This window comes from Geotrypetes seraphini, chromosome 1, assembly GCF_902459505.1.
Source record: "Geotrypetes seraphini chromosome 1, aGeoSer1.1, whole genome shotgun sequence".
NCBI lineage: Eukaryota > Metazoa > Chordata > Amphibia > Gymnophiona > Dermophiidae > Geotrypetes > Geotrypetes seraphini.
In genome coordinates, this window is record NC_047084.1 from 350158669 (window position 1) to 350177073 (window position 18405).

At 45.1% G+C, this 18405-nt stretch overlaps 1 protein-coding gene across 1 annotated transcript in view; it reads right to left on the bottom strand.

Annotated features, from left to right (window-relative positions):
• The window catches only part of ANTXR2 (ANTXR cell adhesion molecule 2), a 425705-nt gene that overhangs the window by 42235 nt on the left and 365065 nt on the right, over positions 1-18405 (bottom strand). The gene's annotated exons all lie outside the window — the stretch shown is intronic.

Here is an 18405-nt window from a genome sequence, read left to right on the forward strand (position 1 = left end):
TAGGGAGTGAAGAACTTTTGTGTATGAAACAGGAGCAGAACTTGGGTGTGATAGCATATGATGATCTTAAGGTGGCCAAACAGCGGCAACGGCGAAAGCTATGATTCTTGAAGTTTATTCCTCTCCCTATGCTTTGATGCATACGGAGAGGAATGGCCAGTAGGGTAAAGGAGGTATTGATGCCCCTGTATAAGATTGTGGAGAGACCTCATTTAGAATATTGTGTACAATTCTGGAGACCACACCTTCAAAAAGATATAAATAGGATGGAGTCAGTCCAGAGGAAGGCTACTAAAATGGTGCGTGGTCTTTATCATAAGGTGTATGGGGGCAGACTTAAAGATCTCAATATGTGAACTTTGGAGGAAAGGCAGGAGAGGGGAGATATGATATAGACGTTTAAATACCTATGTGGCGTAAATACAAATGAGGTGAGTTTCTTTCATTTGAAAGGAAACTCCAGAGTGAGAGGGCATAGAATGAGGTTAAGAGGTGATAGGCTGAGGAGTAATCTAATGAAATACTTTTTACGGAAAGGGTGGTAGATGTGTGGAACAGTCTCCCAGAAGAGGTGGTGGAGACAAAGACTGTGTCTGAATTCAAGAAAGCGTGGGACAGGCTTTATTGAGTATACAGTATTTACCACAATCTTCAACCTATATATATGCATTTACAGAATACTATATTCCCTCTATATATACATTCAGCTTACATATTTATAACATATTATATTCATTTTATATATATATATACAGTACCCCCTCCGAATCCGCCGTTTCAGTACCCGCGGATTCAGTTATTCGCGATTTTTTTTTATTTTTTATTTTAGAAACACTGCATCCCAGACCTTACCTGGTGGTCTAGCAGCGACGCAGGGCAGGATCGATCGTCCTACACTCCTGCCCCATGCAGAGCCATCATCAAAATGGCTGCCATGAGTTCCCGTCGTAGTCTTGAGACTACAACGGGAACTCACGGCAGCCATTTTGATAACAGCTCTGCATGGGGCAGGAGCATAGGACAATCTATCCTGCCCTGCGTCGCCGCTAGACCACCAGGTAAGGTCCGGGATGCAGTGTTTCTAAAAAATAAAAAAAATCGCAGGGATAAGTAGCGGCTTTTCTCATGTCTATCTTAATAGCAGATTACAAATTTTTACTCAAGGAACTTGTCGAAACCTTTTTTTTTTAAGGTAGGGCTTTGTTTATGTAAGAAGTGCTACGTACATGGACACTATAAGCAATAATTTTATAACTTAATAAATGCAGGATTTGTGAAATTGCAAGCCCACGAGGAAATGATTAAGGAGGCAAACTCTGAAACTGTGACAATCTGTGGCAGTTTTGAGCACCAAAGAAGAAATTACAATTGCTCTCTCAAGTTCTCCGACAAAACTCGGGTCCAATCAAGAAGTCAGCAGTTACCTGTGACATGGGGAAATTTTCCTGAATTTATTTATTTATTCCAGCAGTCTCGAACACGCGGCCCACGGGCCGCATGTGGCTCTCCAGGTTTTATTTGCGGCCCGCAGTCTGGATGCGATCAACAGCATTTCTGTTCCCCTTTCCCTTCCTTTTGGAGCAGCAGCGTGTCTGGCCGGCTCATTCCGTTCAAAGCCGCGGGTTGGCGGCTCCTCGCGCTATCCACTCCTGCATCGGAAGCCTCTCTGACATCACAACATCAGAGAGGCTTCAGACACAGGCGCGGATCTCGCAAGGAGCCGCCACCCGCAACTTTGAACGGAACGAGCCGGCCAGACACGCTGCTGCTCCACAAGGAAGAGAACGGAAGGGAAGGGGAAGAGAAATGCTTCTGCTACATAGGAAAGGGGGACCCTAGGGAAATGCTGCTGCTGCTGTACAGGGAAAGGGAGAGGGAGGGAAAGGGGAAGAGAAATGCCTCTCCTGTACAGGAAAGGGGGAAGGGAAATGCTACTTCTGTTGCTGCTGCACCCAATTGGGGAAAGAGAGGGAAGGAATGAGAAGTTAGAGGAGAAGAACAAGAGAAGAGGCCAAGTTCATGTGAGGGAGGGAAGGAAAGGAGATATCAGACCATGGAGGAGGAGGGAGAGATGCCAGGGCATGGGGGAAGGGAATGCGACAGATGCCAGACCAGGGGAAAGGAAGGAAGGAGGGAGGGAGAGAAAGGAAGGAAAGAGATGCCAGACATGGAAATAGGACGGAAGAAGAGAGAGATAGGAAGGGAAGGGAAGACATGGAAACATAGATTTTGAAAAGAAAGCAGAAAAATTGAACATTAAGTTAATGCCAAAGATGGATGCAAGGCAGAAAGTTAAGACGGAGAGAAAAACAGTCAAAGGACAAGAAGGCCCTGGAAACGTAGTTGAAAGCACATAAAAATAAAGTCACCAGACAACAAAGGTAGGGAAAATGATTTTATTTTCAATATAGTGATTGAAATGTGCCAGTTTTGAGAAAGAAAAGATATTAAACTTTAAATATGAGGGCTGCAGAAAAAAATAGAGTACTTGGAAGGCCGCAGAAAAAAATAGTTAATGTCTTATTAAAGAAATGACAATTTTGCATAAGGTAAAAAAACTCTTTATACTTATAGTTTATATATCTTTCCTTTTAACTGTTAAAGGAAAGTTTTATAAACTATAAAGAGTTTTACCTCATGCAAAATTGTCATTTCTTTAATAAGACATTAACTATTTTTTCTGCGGCCCTCCTAGTATCTACAAATCCAAAATGTGGCCCTGCAAAGGGTTTGAGTTTGAGACCACTGATTTATTCAATTTTCTATACCATTCTCCCATGGGAGCTCAGAACGGTTTACATGCATTTATTCAGGCACTCAAGCATTTTCCCCTGTCTATCTAACATACCTGGGGCAATGGGGGGATTAAGTGACTTGCCCAGGGTCACAAGGAGCAGCGTGGGTATGAACCCACAACCCCAGGGTGCTGAGGCTGTAGCTTTAACCACTGCGCCACACTGTTACTGTCTTATGTTCCTTGCTTCTATAGGTGTAGCCCTTTGCAGCAAAGTTCAATGCTTGGGGAAGAAGGAGCCAAAGACTAGAAATTCAAACTGGGCCAGGTGTTTATTTAGCACAATTTCCTTACAAGAGGTGTCTCCTCCCTTTTTTACCATGCTGAGCAGGAGAGACCCCCCTCCTTTCTAAAAGCTATAAGGTATTTATAAGTCAATAGGGCCACTAGAGGTCTCTAGATATACTTTGAAAGACCACCCTTACCATACCCGGAACACACCGCCTTGAAATATGCACATGTGGAAACATAAGAAGCATCTTTTCTGAAATTGCTACTAGCATGTCAATAACAATCTACACATGAAAATCTAACCAAGTATAAATGGGTATAATAACTCTTAAAATCATCTCCTATATCCCTATTTTCAAGCAAAAAGCATCAGATTCAGTCCCTGCACAAACACAAGTCCCTCTGAAATCTGTTCTCTGTCCTCTAGAGAGCTAACTTGACAATCTTCCAACATCAACAACAAAGAGACACCTTTCTTTCAGCATATCAAACATTTATTATGATTGCAACAGATTTTCCCTTTGTTCTGAAAACGTATCAGAGCCTATTCACTCCCTCATCGAATACTAAATTTTTGGTTAGATTTCAGAGCAAAGCCCCCACACAGTTCCATTGGCAGTTGACTTGAGGGACCTCGACAGATATAAACTATTCACTGGCGTGTTTTCCTTCCTGCATTTCTCCTTTTGTTAGTGCCGGTAAGAGCCAGCAGCAAGCAAATGCTTTGGGTACTCTCTTTAACTCCTTTTTTTTTTTTTTTAATGCACTTCCAGATAAATGCCAGTCATTTGGCCAGGGCTAACTCACAGAAGGAGCAGCAGGCACAGATGGTACTAATGCATAAATGTAATGTAGCAAAGGGATGCCAGCACCAACCTGGAAAGCGTTCCAAATAGCTGCAGTGCACTTACAGGCATAGAGAGTGGTTGGCAAGGTTAAGGCTGAGATTTGTGAGAGCTTACTGTTCCCAAATCAGCAATGGAAATTCTAAAAACAAACGATCATATTTTATTGAGTTTGTTTACCTTTGATGTATTAACTCATAAATGCACTCCAGATCTCACCTAGAATGAAGGAATTTCGGAATCTATGAGAAACGCCATGCAGATGAGGGCATGCAGACCACACAGATTTCATGCTTCTACTTTCTTTTGTTAAACTCTCAATGATGGCTTGACCCCCCCCCCCCCCAAAAAAAAAAAAATAATAATAATAATTTTGACCTTGAGAAGCTGGAGAGTGGGAATTATTAGGGGTTTGTTGAATAGCAAATGATCCGAAGGCCGACAATTTCCAAACTTTCCGCACTGGGAGAAAGCTCATGTATACTTTGGGAGCAAGAGCAATGGACGGTATATATACTTCGCACCAATTTGCACATACTTTCACTTTGACGCCTACCTTGGGTAAAAAGCACACACAGACTCTTGCCCTGCTTTTCCTGCTGGTAGATTTTTGCAGGGAAAATGTGGTTGGAGATTAAAAAAAAAACAAAAAAACCATTATATGCCATCTGCACGGGCACTTTTTCTCGCCCGTTCTAAGCACCCAGAGGAATACTTCTTTATAAGGCACCTCAAAGCGTGCCTGTTGTTCCATGATACATGGACCTTTAGGGGGGTAGTTATCAAAGTGGACTACTTTAAAGACATGCTATATTATCACTAAGGGAGTACATTATCAAATGCTCTACCATTAAGATGTGCTATTTTAAAGTTAACCCCAATTATTAGTAACTACCGTATTTTCACGTAGATAACACGCACCCGTGTAAAACGCGCACACGGGTATAGCACGCGAAAAACACAAATTTATGTACAGAAATTTTTATATACCGCGCACACCCGTATACCGCGCATGCTGCCCGACTCTCCTTTCGCCCGCCCCGACTCTCATCTGGCCACCACGACTCTCCTTTCGCCTGCCCCGACTCTCCTCTCCCCCTTGAAGTCCTGTCCCCACCCTGAAAGCCTGATGCCCCCCCCGACGTCCGATTCACCCCCCCCAGGACCACTCGCACGCACCCGCACCCCCACCCCAAAGGACCGCTCGCACGCACTCCCAACCGCACCCGCACCCCCACCCTGAAGGACCGCTCACACCACCACAGCCTCCCGACCCCCCCCCCCCATCATGTAGAAGCTCCTACCGATGTCCTGCTGCTTCCTCTTGGCGGTCCCGACTCCCCTACACAATCGGGGCAAGAGGGAGCTCAAGCCCTCTTGCCCCAGCCAACCGCGGCACCCCCGACACAATCGGGGCAAGAGGGAGCTCAAGCCCTCTTGCCCCAGCCAACCGCGGCACCCCAACACGATCGGGGCAAGAGGGAGCTCAAGCCCTCTTGCCCCCCCGACACGAGCGGGGCAAAAGGGAGCCCAAGCCCTCTTGCCCCGCCGACTCCCCAACTCCCCGACAATATCGGGCCAGGAGGGAGCCCAAGTCCTCCTGGCCCTGGCGACCCCCCCCCCCCCCGCTAGTTGTTCGGGCCAGGAGGGAGCCCAAACCCTCCTGGCCACGGCGACCCCCTACCCCCACCCCGCACTACATTACGGGCAGGAGGGATCCCAGGCCCTCCTGCCCTCGACGCAAACCCCCCGCCCCCCAACGACCGCCCCCCCAGCCGACCCGCGCCCCCCCTGGCCGACCCCCACGACACCCCCACCCCCCTTCCCCGTACCTTTGTGTAGTTGGCCGGACAGACGGGAGCCAAACCCGCCTGTCCAGCAGGCAGCCAACGACGGAATGAGGCCGGATTGGCCCATCCGTCCCAAAGCTCCGCCTACTGGAGGGGCCTAAGGCGCCTGGGCCAATCAGAATAGGCCCGGGAGCCTTAGGTCCCTCCTGGGGGCGGGGCCTTGGGCACATGGTCGGGTTGGGCCCATGTGCCTCAGGCCCCGCCCCCAGGAGGGACCTAAGGCTCCCGGGCCTATTCTGATTGGCCCAGGCGCCTTAGGCCCCTCCAGTAGGCGGAGCTTTGGGACGGATGGGCCAATCCGGCCTCATTCCGTCGTTGGCTGCCTGCTGGACAGGCGGGTTTGGCTCCCGTCTGTCCGGCCAACTACACAAAGGTACGGGGAAGGGGGGTGGGGGTGTCATGGGGGGGTCGGCCAGGGGGGTCACGGGTCGTCTGGGGAGGCGGTCGGAGGTTCTCAGGGGGGGGGCGGTCGTTGGGGGGAGGGGGGTTTGCGTCGAGGGCAGGAGGGCCTGGGATCCCTCCTTCCCGTAATGTAGTGCGGGGTGGGGGTAGGGGGGTCGCCATGGCCAGGAGGGTTTGGGCTCCCTCCTGGCCCGAACAACTAGGGGGGGGGGTCGCCAGGGCCAAGAGGACTTGGGCTCCCTCCTGGCCCGATATTGTTGGGGAGTTGAGGAGTCGGCGGGGCAAGAGGTCTTGGGCTCCCTTTTGCCACGATCGTGTCGGGGAGTCGGGGGGGGCAAGAGGGCTTGAGCTCCCTCTTGCCCCAATCGTGTCGGGTGTCGGGACCGCCAAGAGGAAGCAGCAGGACACTGGTAGGAGCTTCTACATGATGGGAGGGGAGGTCGGGAGGCTGTGGGGGTGCGAGCGGTCCTTCAGGATGGGGGTGCGGGTGGGAGTGCGTGCGAGCGGTCCTTCGGGGTGGGGGTGCGGGTGCGTGCGAGCGGTCCTTCGGGGTGGGGGTGCGAGCGGTCCTGCGGGGGAGGTGAATCGGACGTCGGGGGGGGAAAACTATGTAAAAAAAATTTTGTACAACGCGCTCACGCGTATAACGTGCAAGGGTATGCGCGGTACGTAAAAACCACGTATAACGCGCGCGTTATATGCGAGAAAATACGGTAGGTTTCACTGCTTAAAATGGGGCCTGGGTTAAAATAACACACGTTAGGGGGGGACTCAATCAAAGGGTTCTAAGTGCATTAGTGCTCACAAACATGTTAGCATGCACAAACATGCTAGCACACGCTAATTGTTACAGATGCCCATTATATTCCTATTTGCGGCCTTAGTGGTTAGCGCGTGCTAACGCAATTGTGTGCGCTAACACACTTAGCGCCCTTTGATGAATTCCCCTCTTTAGTGGTAAAATAGCACCTCTTAATGGTAGCCCTCATTGATAACGAAGTCCCAAACTTATGCTATTTTGCAACAGGTCACATTTTATGCAACAAGACCTCTGCTAGTTACTAAGAACTGGAGTTACCAGGAAAATAACACATTTTTATAGTAGCCTATGTTGATAATAACACCCCTTGGTCACAGGAGCTGGAGGACAATTTCAGCACAGCCAATTAGATTACAGTGCTTTTGAAAATACTCTGAAATCTGTTTGAAATAAAGGAGATATTCACCGGATACGTTACAAAAATAGGTGTTTGCCAATATCTGAAAATGTTCAAAGAATGAACAAGGAACTAGAGAATGACACAGGGACAAATTTGTCCCCATACCTGTGGGACCTATCTCCATCCCTGTCCCCTCCCCGTGAGTTCTGTCCCTGCCCCATCCCTAGAAACTCTGTTCTCATCTGCACAAGCAGGGACAGGGACAGAAGTCATGGGAATGGGACGGGAATGGAGATAGATCCCACAGGGAAGGGAACAAATTTGTCCCAAAGTCATTCTCTACAAGGAACTACCACCATGAACACTCCATTAGCACCTTCTGCTCTTCCAACAGACATACCCACAAATGCCTATTCACCCAAAGAAATCTACCTTTTAATAGCCTCGAAAAGTTCTCAGACACCAACAGATTTACTCTTGCTCTAGACTGATGGATGTCTAGCCCGGAGCACTGTCACAGCTGTGCAGCTCCTGTTACTTCCTATGGGAGTGATTTTGTCACATTTCAAACACTTTGACACTTGAAGAAAGACAGAAAAGCTAGTTGAACCAAACCTACTTCTGTTAACTCTATTGCATAACTGCTAAAAAACAAAAAAAATTTAAAAGGTTACTAACTTCATTCTACTTATTAGAATTTTAAAAAATCATTAAAAAAAAGAAATGTATCCTTGCATAGAAAGAAATACAAACACTTGCAATAGGTAAAATAACAAAGGAAAGAAGGAAGTGTAAAAAAGGCAAGCACTATGCCCCTGTCAAAAACAACTACTTGTAACCAGCTAACTCAAGTCCACAAAATGCTGGGGCACCAAATCTATCTCTAAAAATCTACACTACGTAAAAATAATCATGGATATCTCCTGTGTAGCCAGTGGGCAAGCTAAGTTCACGGAAAGGCAGCAGCGTGGTGTAACAAAGGTATGAAATGCCAGAGCAGGACATGGAGGCATGGCAGACACCTTTCGTACCACACTGATGGTGAGAGCTTGGTGCAGGGAGGTAAGGTAGCCAACACAGAACGCTGCAGAATGGCAGAGATTGAGGTCAGCTGGCATGGAGGGTGAGAGACACATGCAAGGGGTAAAGGAAAAGGGTAGCTGAAACAAACAGGCTCGGAATCACTCCTGTTGCAGCATAATGGCAAACGTAGAAAATAAAAGTCCCCTCCATAACTCTGCCTGTCTCTGTCTCCCTCTTCTCCACCTCTGCCTGATTTTACCAGCTGACGAGGGGAAGTTTTCAAAGAGTTTGGGAGCACAGACATCCTTTTAAAACTGGTTTTCACGATGGATTTGGGCTGTTCTAGCTACCCACTTTGATTCCTAATATGATCCTTTCCTTGGTAATGTTTTTGATGAAAGATAGAGCACGTATGGTTTCTACAGCTTCAAGACTGATATTGACAATTTTGGGCATTTTGGTTCAGATAGCATATACTGTATCTGAACCAAAATGCCCCAAATTGTCAATATCAGTCTTGAAGCTATAGAAACCATACGTGCTCTATCTTTCATCAAAATCATTACCAAGGAAAGGATCATATTAGGAATCAGAGTGGGTAGCTAGAACAGCCCAAATCCATCGTGAAAACCAGTTTTAAAAGTTTTATTCCTTATATATATACAGTATATGCTATCTGAACCAAAATGCCCCAAATTGTCAATATCAATTGTCAATATATATATATATTTTTTTAATGTATTTGTTTTCCTATACCCTAGTGTTTTCCTATACCCTACTGCTTCGTACCAGTCTCAGTAAAAGCAGAAACTCCCTGGCCGCAAACCAGGAATGGCTTAATCAAAGTAGTCTGATGCTGACAAGCATTGTGAAACTACCAGCCTCTGCTTCACTGAGGTCCATAAAATTAACATGATACCCCTAAACCACTTTTGTGGGTTGGGAGGGTTTGCTTCTGCGGCTTTTTCCTCCCCTGAGCTTATCATCTTTGGCCTCTGCCTGTGTTGTTTCTCATTGTCTTTACCTTGCACTGCCCATGTGACAGTGTTGTACATTATTAACACATTAGTCTTTGCCATTTTGGGGTTACTCCTAGGCTTTTTTACAAACTGTGGCAAAATCTTACCCATCTAACACCTCAGGGCTCCTTTTACTAAACTGCGCTAGTGGTTTTAGCTTGCGCTTAGCGCACGCTGAATTTCCACGCGCACTAGATGCTAACGCCACCATTGAGCTGGCGTTAGTTTTTACGTGTAGCACGCGCTAAAAACGCTAGCGTACCTTAGTACAAGGAGCCCTAAGTATACCCAGAAATTCAGCAATTGCTTTTCTTACAGTCTGTCAGAGATTCGCCGCAAACACTCCCATTTGTTCATACAGGAATAACTTCGCCTTTGCTGCTAATACATCCTGTTCCGCTGACCCCACCATTTGCCTGGCACAGCCTTCCATTATGGAGCACCATTTCCTGAACACCTAGGGCTCCTTTTAACTAAGCTGCGGTTAACATTTTTAGCGCGCAATGCAGATTAGCGCGCGCTAACCCCGGCGCTACGTGGAGAAACTAACGCCAGCTCAATGGAGGCGTTAGCGTCTAGCGCGCGGGGCAATTTAGCGCACGCTAAAACCGCTAGCGCAGCTTAGTAAAAGGAGCCCTTACTCTCAGAAGTCGTAGGAAGAAAATTATACTTTTAAGTTTAATTGGTGCCATCCTTTCGGAAAGCAGGATTCCTGGCACACAAGACACATGGCAAACTTTCAAACATGCAAGCCCATCTCTACCCTGACAGCTTTTTCCAATTATTGCTCTTCAACAAACGCTGTTGTCTTTCATTTCTTATTTGATGCCTTTGTCTCTTTGGACTACATGTACTAAGCTTCACTCTCCCCCCCCCCCCCCACCCCCCAACAAGGACAAATAAAAGGTAATTTCCATTCATTTCACTGGGTATAACTGCTTTATCAGTGTAAATGTGCTTTTAGAAAAATGCTCCCTTGAAATGCAGAGAGATAAAAGGGCATGCACAAAAAGCATGTATACATGCAATTTTACATGCAGGGATTCCAATGACAGAAATAGGAAGCAACTTCCTCTTACATGCATACGTTTGAATTGTTAAGTTCAAGTCTCTTTTGTGGGGGAGGAAAGAGCTAAGGAACAATTCTAAAACTGGGAGACTCCATTTAGATGCCCTGAAGCTTACTTCGCAAGAGTCATCTATTCTATAAGGGAATTAAGGCACTTAGATTACGTTATGGAATATAGTATAATCCCATTAAACTGGACTCACTTATAACGGAACTTTGCATATAGCGGACAAGGTCCGCTGGTCCCGGCCAAGCGCCATTATAAACACACAGAAAATCATCAGATATAGCAGGCTCACATATAACGGACTTTTGGATATACCGGACAACTATTTTGGTCCCCAGAGCCGCTTTTAGCTGTAGTTCTATTCGGCTATAACGGACATGCAGGCTCCGCCTACAAGGCACGTGGCATGCCGGTGATATAGTATCAAAATGCAGCCCAGAAAAAAAAATGACAGAGTATTTTTCTTTCTAGCACAGTGTTCTGGTTTGCAATCATTTTGTGCCATACCAATATTTTGCTGAGTTTTGTTATTGATGCTGCTGATATGCTTGTGCAGTGACTGTTGTTCATCGATTTACGTTGTTTCAAGTTGCCCTAAATAAAGTTTTTTAAAAATGCAACTCTGGATATAACAGACTGTTTTTCCAGGTCCCTTGAAGTCCATTATAACGGGATTATACTGTACTAGTATAACCAGCATCAACAAAGTTCTTTTAATGTACTGCCTGCCACTATGGATTATCTACTGTGCATACTATGATTCAGCAGCACCGTAGCCCCAGGTACAAAATGCAGATTATAATCTAACTAGGGACAGAGAAAGTATCTGCATATAATATGAGGGTGAATCAAAAATTAAAGGCAATTGTTAAATTACGGGATAACCGAAACAGAGCTAGCAAAATGCAACATATAAGAACATAAGAATTGCCGCTGCTGGATCAGACCGGTGGTCCATCGTGCCCAGCAGTCCGCTTACGCGGCGGCCCTTAGGTCAAAGACCAGTGCCCCAAGTGAGACTAGCCCTAACTGAGTACGTTCTGGTTCAGCAGGAACTTGTCTAACTTTGTCTTGAATCCCTGGAGGGTGTTTTCCCCTATGACAGACTCCAGAAGAGCGTTCCAGTTTTCTACCACTCTCTGGGTGAAGAAGAACTTCGTACGTTGCCTGTTGGATAGTGCATCCATGCACAGTACAGCATGCGGCCTTTAGTCATGTAGCAGCCAAGAGGTCAGAAACGTCGTTGCTCCATTGCAAGGTTGCACCATCGAAGAACAACGTGAAGTGTGCTTTCTTTGGGCAGAGGGTGGAAATTCACCATCGAATATTGACTCAGTATGGATATAGCACCAGGAATCAACGAAAGGTTTATGAGTAGGTAAAAAGGTTCAAAGCGGGAAGATCAGGTGTAACCAACAAAGGTCATTCTGGTTGCCCATCAACATCGTGCACACAAGAGCACAATGACAGAGCAGATGCCTTCTTTAGAGAAGACCGACAGATAACGATGTCTCATTTGGCTGCATATTTGGATATCAGCTATGGATCTGCCTTTGCCAAAATGCATGATGATTTGGGATGCAGGAAAATCTGCGCACGATGGGATCCCAAACAGCTTACTGATTTGCGCAAGCAGCAGCGTGTGGAGGTTGCGACCCAGTTCTTGAGACAGTCTGAAGAAGAGCCAAGTATTCTGGAGAAAACTGTCACTGGCGACGAGGCATGGGTGCATCTCTGTGACCCAGAGAGCAAAAGACAAAGCATGATGAAGTCAAGGAAGTGGTGCTCACCTGGCTTCAGGAGCAGTTGAAAAACCTCTTCTCTGTAGGAATGCAGAAGCTAGTTGAACGATATAACAAATGCGCTGTCTACGTGGAAAAGTTAAATTTCAATTGCTCACAGTTACTTCTAGTAAAGCTGTTAAATGTATTTTGCTTTTACTTTTTGGATTTACCCTCGTATATGTAAGGATCCCAGAAAACAGCAAGGCTGACAAAATCCAATGTGGAAACAATAAGAACAGCAAACTGATGTGAAGATAAAAAGTAGGCTTTATTCACTTATCTTGCTCCAGGTACAAAAACAAATTTCCAACATGGCCATGTTTCGCCTAGGCCTGCTTCAGGGGCAAAATACCAATTGGTGTTAAAATGGAGTTGGGCCAACTGGTAGAATCAATGTCATGAACTTGGATTGCAGTAGTACCCTTGAAGCAGTCCCTGGCAAAATATAGCCATGTCGTGTATTTGTTTTTAGTACCTGAAGCAAGGTAAGTGAATAAAGCCTACTTTTTATTTTCACATTGGCTTTTTGTTCTTATTGTTTCCACATATAATCTGTGTAAATCATTTCAGTTGAATCCACAGAAAGGCGGTATATCAAATCCATGGTGCTTTACTCTATTATCTGCCATAGGCCAGCTGGTGATCCAAACATTATGTTGACTTATAGCATGTTAGCTAAGGAAGCTATAATGGATTCAGCCATATGGCACAACACTACACTTACCTCAGACAAATCACAAACCAACCTTCCACAGCCTAAAGCAGTTTGCGTTGTGTGACTCTGCCTTATATACTGCTGAATGAGCAGGTGGCATCATGTCGCAAAGCCTGCAAATGCTTTTAAATCCAAATGGTCTGCAGCCAGCTGATCCCTGAAGACTGGTAGGTGGGTCATGAGATTAAACCCTGCTGTGATCAATGAAACATACAACGTCTACAGTACAAAACAGGGGCAACCAGAGCTCAGTTGGTAGACCTTTTATGAATTTAAAGCCAGGCCGTTATCTAACATAGAATTAAGGCACTATTTCTGCTCCATTCAGAGATTTTCTGACAGCTCTTAGACAGATCCTGAATGAAAATGTTTGTGGACACTGCACAGATTTTCCTAGAGAGATTCACCAGTCAGCATGAGAGAAATGTACTTGTCCTTCCTTTTCCCAATATAACTGATTTGGCATTCCCTAATTAGAAGTAGAAATGGCATGCTACAAGTGTCAGCTGATATTTTAACTGAATTCTAATGTACGCCGAACTAGATCCACTCTGTTAACTTATATTGACCAAATTGTATGCTTAACTTGACTCTGTATATCTAACATTACTGTACACATGTAAATTCATAATCTGTTTGTCTATGTATTATGTATGTCAACCTTGTAACCCGTTCTGAGCTCGTTGGGGAGGAAGGGATATAAAACTAATCACATAAATAAATAAATAAACTCATTTCCAATACCATGAGAATCAATATGGATGCACTGGAAAATGTAGGGACTCTTCCAGCTTCTTAAAGGGCGAGAACAAAGGCATTCACGCAGCAACGCGGGACAAGGCAGGAGGGCAAAAAGCTCACTCCTGCCTTTTACCCACTCTGACGCTAATGCAGTTAGTTCGGGAGTCGCCGGAGGGAAGGGCAGGACCTCTGGACCGCCGGAGGAACTGAGGCAGCCATTCACGCAGCGATGCGGGACATGGCATGAGTGCGAAAAGCTCGCGCCTGCCTTTTACCCGCTCTGACGCTCATGCAGTTAGTTCGGGAGTCAGCCGGAGGGAAGGACAGGACCGCCGGAGGAACTACATAAGGTAACAGGGAGGTGGGGGGGGGGGGGTATTCACTCCATAAGACGCACCCTTATTTCCACTCCCTTTTTGGGGGTGGAAAAAGTGCGTTTTATGGAGTGAAAAATACGGTAAGTAATTTTACTAAAGTATAAAAAGAAACAATATTCTGAACAACTGTCATTTTATAAATCACAAACTACAGAACAAGGATCAACAAAACCCCTCACAAATATCCTCTCCTCTATTGGGAAAACTGAACAAGTCAAATTACTACAGAATACTACATAGAAAATTTGTGCTAACAGGATACCTCAGTCGCGCACACAGAATACAAATGCCAAATACATAATAGTTGATCAAAATGATAAACAGAAATTAAACCAAAATTCCAAGAAGCCACACCTTGCATGTAATGAAACACCAAAGAAATTGAAAGATCCATTTCCTCCTATACTGTGCAAAAAATAAAGATGACATATTCCAGGGATGGTGTTAGGGGAGTGCAACTAAGACTACTGCCATCCGGCCAGAGAGAGCCCTAAGCCTGTTGGAAGCTGAAGGCAGCATGGCCTGGTAGTGGGCTTTGGGATTCCCTCCCAAATTTCTGTCCTGGGCCCTAGCCATGTCTAACATCAGCTCAGGCAGGATACACATTTCAAATCTGACATTTTCTAAACACAAAATAGAAAATAAAATTATTGCTTCTATTGTTGTCTAGTTATTTTTCAAATCATGTTGGCTCCAGGCTCTGGTTTCTGTTTCCTTCTGTCTTCTCTTAACTTACCTGCCAGGGTCTCCTGTCCATTTGACTTTTTATTTCTCCATCACAATCATTCCCCATGTTCAGCTTCTTCCTTTTCTGTGTCCCCTTCACTTCCCTTTCTCATATTTCCCCTGCGTCCATCTCCTCGCATTCGTCATCACCACAGTATGTCCCTATTTCCTTCCCATGTCCAATATCACTCCTTTGTGACCCTATGCTTCCCAAGTCCAGCATCTCCCTTCTATGTTCTTATTTTCCCCAATGTCTAGCATCTTCCCTTTGTGTCTATACACCCCCTCACATGTCTGGCATTGCCCCTCTTTGTCCATCTAGCACCCCCATGCAGCATCTCCCCTTTGTATCCCTGTCCCTATTCTCCCCCTCATGCCCATAATCTCCCCTGTTTCTGTATACCTCCCTGTCTAGTTTCTCTCCTCCCTTCTTCCCCTATGAGAATATGTCTCTCTCTCTCTCTTTCCTACCTCTCTTCCTCTGCTGTGTACATATACTTAGGAGAAGCAATAGCAAACTTACATTTAGGAGGCTCAGCTTACCTGCCTGAATTTGATGAATTTTCAACCAAAAATTAAAGATACCGGGTAAAGCTGAAACTTCACTAAACATTTCAGTTCCTAAAATCAAGTTGCATAGATTAAGCACTCTGCTTCCTTTGAAAATCAACCTTACAACCTTGGGATGGGTAACATCAAGAAAAGTCCTTTAAACTATTAAAACTCTAACATTAAAATATAGGCTGCATGCATATCAAACACCATTTGTACAGGTAAAAGGGATAGGTTTACTACAGTTAAACTTCACTGGGACATAAGGTGACCATTAACAGCCATATGAACCATAACAATGAAACTGAACAGAGGATATTAGCAGATACGGATCAACTCGGTCAAATTTAGAAGTAGCCCACTTAATCACATTTTCAGGGCAATTGTCCTTGGCCCACATGCTACAGGGGACCCCAGACCTGTCTATAACTAAAGGAGATAACTTCAGGGCCTCCTTCCAGTAAATCTACCCTGGGCCTCAGCAAGTTTAACACTGGCTCTGATGTTTTGGATTCTCTGTAAACTCTTAACTAGTTGACCAGCAATGAGTTGACAGGGCTGTCAGCAGCAGTGTAGGCTCATAGAGGAAGGGAGTACACAGGAAGGAAAAGGAAGAGAGGGAAATATGTGCAGAGAAGGAGGAAAGAAAAGAGGTCAAGGCGAGAGGAAGAGCTGTGAGCTGGGTAAAGGGAACAGGAGGGACAGGAAAGATGAGCATCACAGGGAATATTATCAGAGAGGAAAGGAGAAAAGAGAAACATGAATACAAGTTTTCTTCTGGCAAGAAGCGATGGTCAGTAGAAAAACTTTTATAACAATTAGATCCCGATATTCAAAGGTTTTTATGCACCTAATTTTGAAAGCCACGCTTATAAATTGGCCTGAACATTTTCTAAAGCTGAAGGCGTAACTTTAAACCTTATGTTAAAAGGCGCAAATCCTTTTTCTGGCCAGTGATTTGTCCCGTCTTAATGAACCAACAGAAGAAAGACCATTTAGTTCTAATTCAACCCATGTAAACTGGACAAACATTTCCCCACAATTTCATAAATGTTGAGTGCTACCAGCTTTCACCATGCATTTGGGTTTCAACTCTAACGCTACTGTTCACATGCGCACGTTTGATGTCACAAAACCTCTATGCTGCTGAAGTCACTATTTAAGTCACATCTTTCCAATAACAATGCATTTGAATGCAGTTCTTGAAGAAGAGCAACGAAAATGATAAAGGGCATGGAAAACCCTCCATATGCCGAGAGGCTGGAGAAACTGGGGCTCTTTTCCCTGGAAAAACGGAGACTTAGAGGGGACATGATAGAAACTTACAAGATCATAAAAGGTATAGAGAGGGAAGAGAGGGACAGATTCTTCAGACTGGCAGGGGAAACAAGAACAAGAGGGCACTCAAGAAAATTGAAGGGAGACAGATTCAGAACAAACGCTAGGAAGTTCTTCTTCACTCAGAGGGAGGTGGATGCCTGGAATGCACTTCCAGAGGAGGTGGTGGAGCAGAGTACGATTTCGGGTTGGACAGGTTCCTGAAGGAAAAGGGGATTGAGGGATATAGATAGAGGGGGTACTATACAGGTCAAAATGTCTTCAAAAGAGGATCATTTGCAGGTCACTGACCTGGGGAGCCGCCGCGAGAGCGGACTGCTGGGCACGATGGACCTGTGGTCTGACTCGGCAGAGGCGATGCTTATGTTCTTATGTATTTATGAATTGTTTTAGTAAGCTGCTTTGGATAACCCTTTTCTGCTTATAAAAAAAAACAAACCCAAAACAAAACCAGATAGATTACAAGAGTGTGCAACGTTTCTTCTTGTTTATCCATATTTGGGCGTGAAATATGTTTCCCCTCCCCCCCCCTCCCCCCGAGCAGTTACAAGCCTTTCTGGACTTGAAGAAATTAGCAGCCGGGAAAGTTTAGATAGGATAGAACAACGTTTAGGAATAAGGAACTCAGCTGTTAAGTCTATTCCTGAGATGTAATACCTGTATTTGAGTTTCTCTTCACTCTTATCGTGATTCCCCCTCCCCCCCCCCCCCTTCCTTTTAGTTATTGTGATCTAAGGAAAATATAGCTGAATGCTTCAATATTGCAGATTGTTTAATTTTGCAAATTTCTTTTTCGGATGTTTCTTTCTGTTTTTCCTAAGCAAGAGTTCTCTTGTGAGATATGTTAAAATTGCAATAACATATAAATTTAAAATAAAATAAAATAAAAAATTTCCCCCTATTGGTTTAAAAAGTATTAGTCTGTAACTTCATCGAGTGTCCCCCTAGCCTTTGTAAATCTTGATGCAGTAAAAAAATCGATCCGCTTGCACCCGTTCTACACCACTCAGGATTTTGTAGTCTTCACTCACAAGCAGAGGGTAGCAAAAAAAATTCTAGATATAAGCATATAAACTTCTCCTTCCGTATTCGCGGTGGATGCGGGTGGAACATAGCCACAAATCCCGAAAAAAGGTGAATAACTTTTCCTATGTTATTTGCGGTTTTTCTGTAAAAAAAAGCCCTAAAAAAGATTATAAAACCGCAAATAACCTGACCTGCAGCGCTGTAACTTAAAGCGGACTTAGCTTGATGATGAAATCCAATAGCTGGAACACAAGGCACATCAAGGTTGTGAAGTATTATCCGCTCCCTTCTGCTATCCAACACTCTTGCCTCTAATCGTTCCATGTGCGGTACCCTGAACACCCGAAGTATCGATCTAAATTGAACACAGTTTCGCTGGCAGCTAAAGACAATCGGACAGTACAGGGGTTATAATCCAGCAGTCTAGTTCTTGGACCTTCAGTTGGAAAAAAGATGGCTGAGGGGAGCAGCGATTTCCTCTGTGCAACGCCGGGAGCCATGATATAAATTTGGGGGCATAGCCAGTGAACAAAAAACCTGCAAATAATCGAAACTGCGCTTAACGAAACTGTGAATACGGAGGGGGAAGTGTATATATGCTGCCTTTCAGGGCATTCATACATACCCCAAAACTTGAGCACCCAGGGATGTCTTCACATTTCCCTTTTATTCATCAGTTAGAAATACACCCCCCTCTTTTACTAAGGCGTGCTTGCCGCTTTAGCGTGCGCTAAACGCTAGCGCAT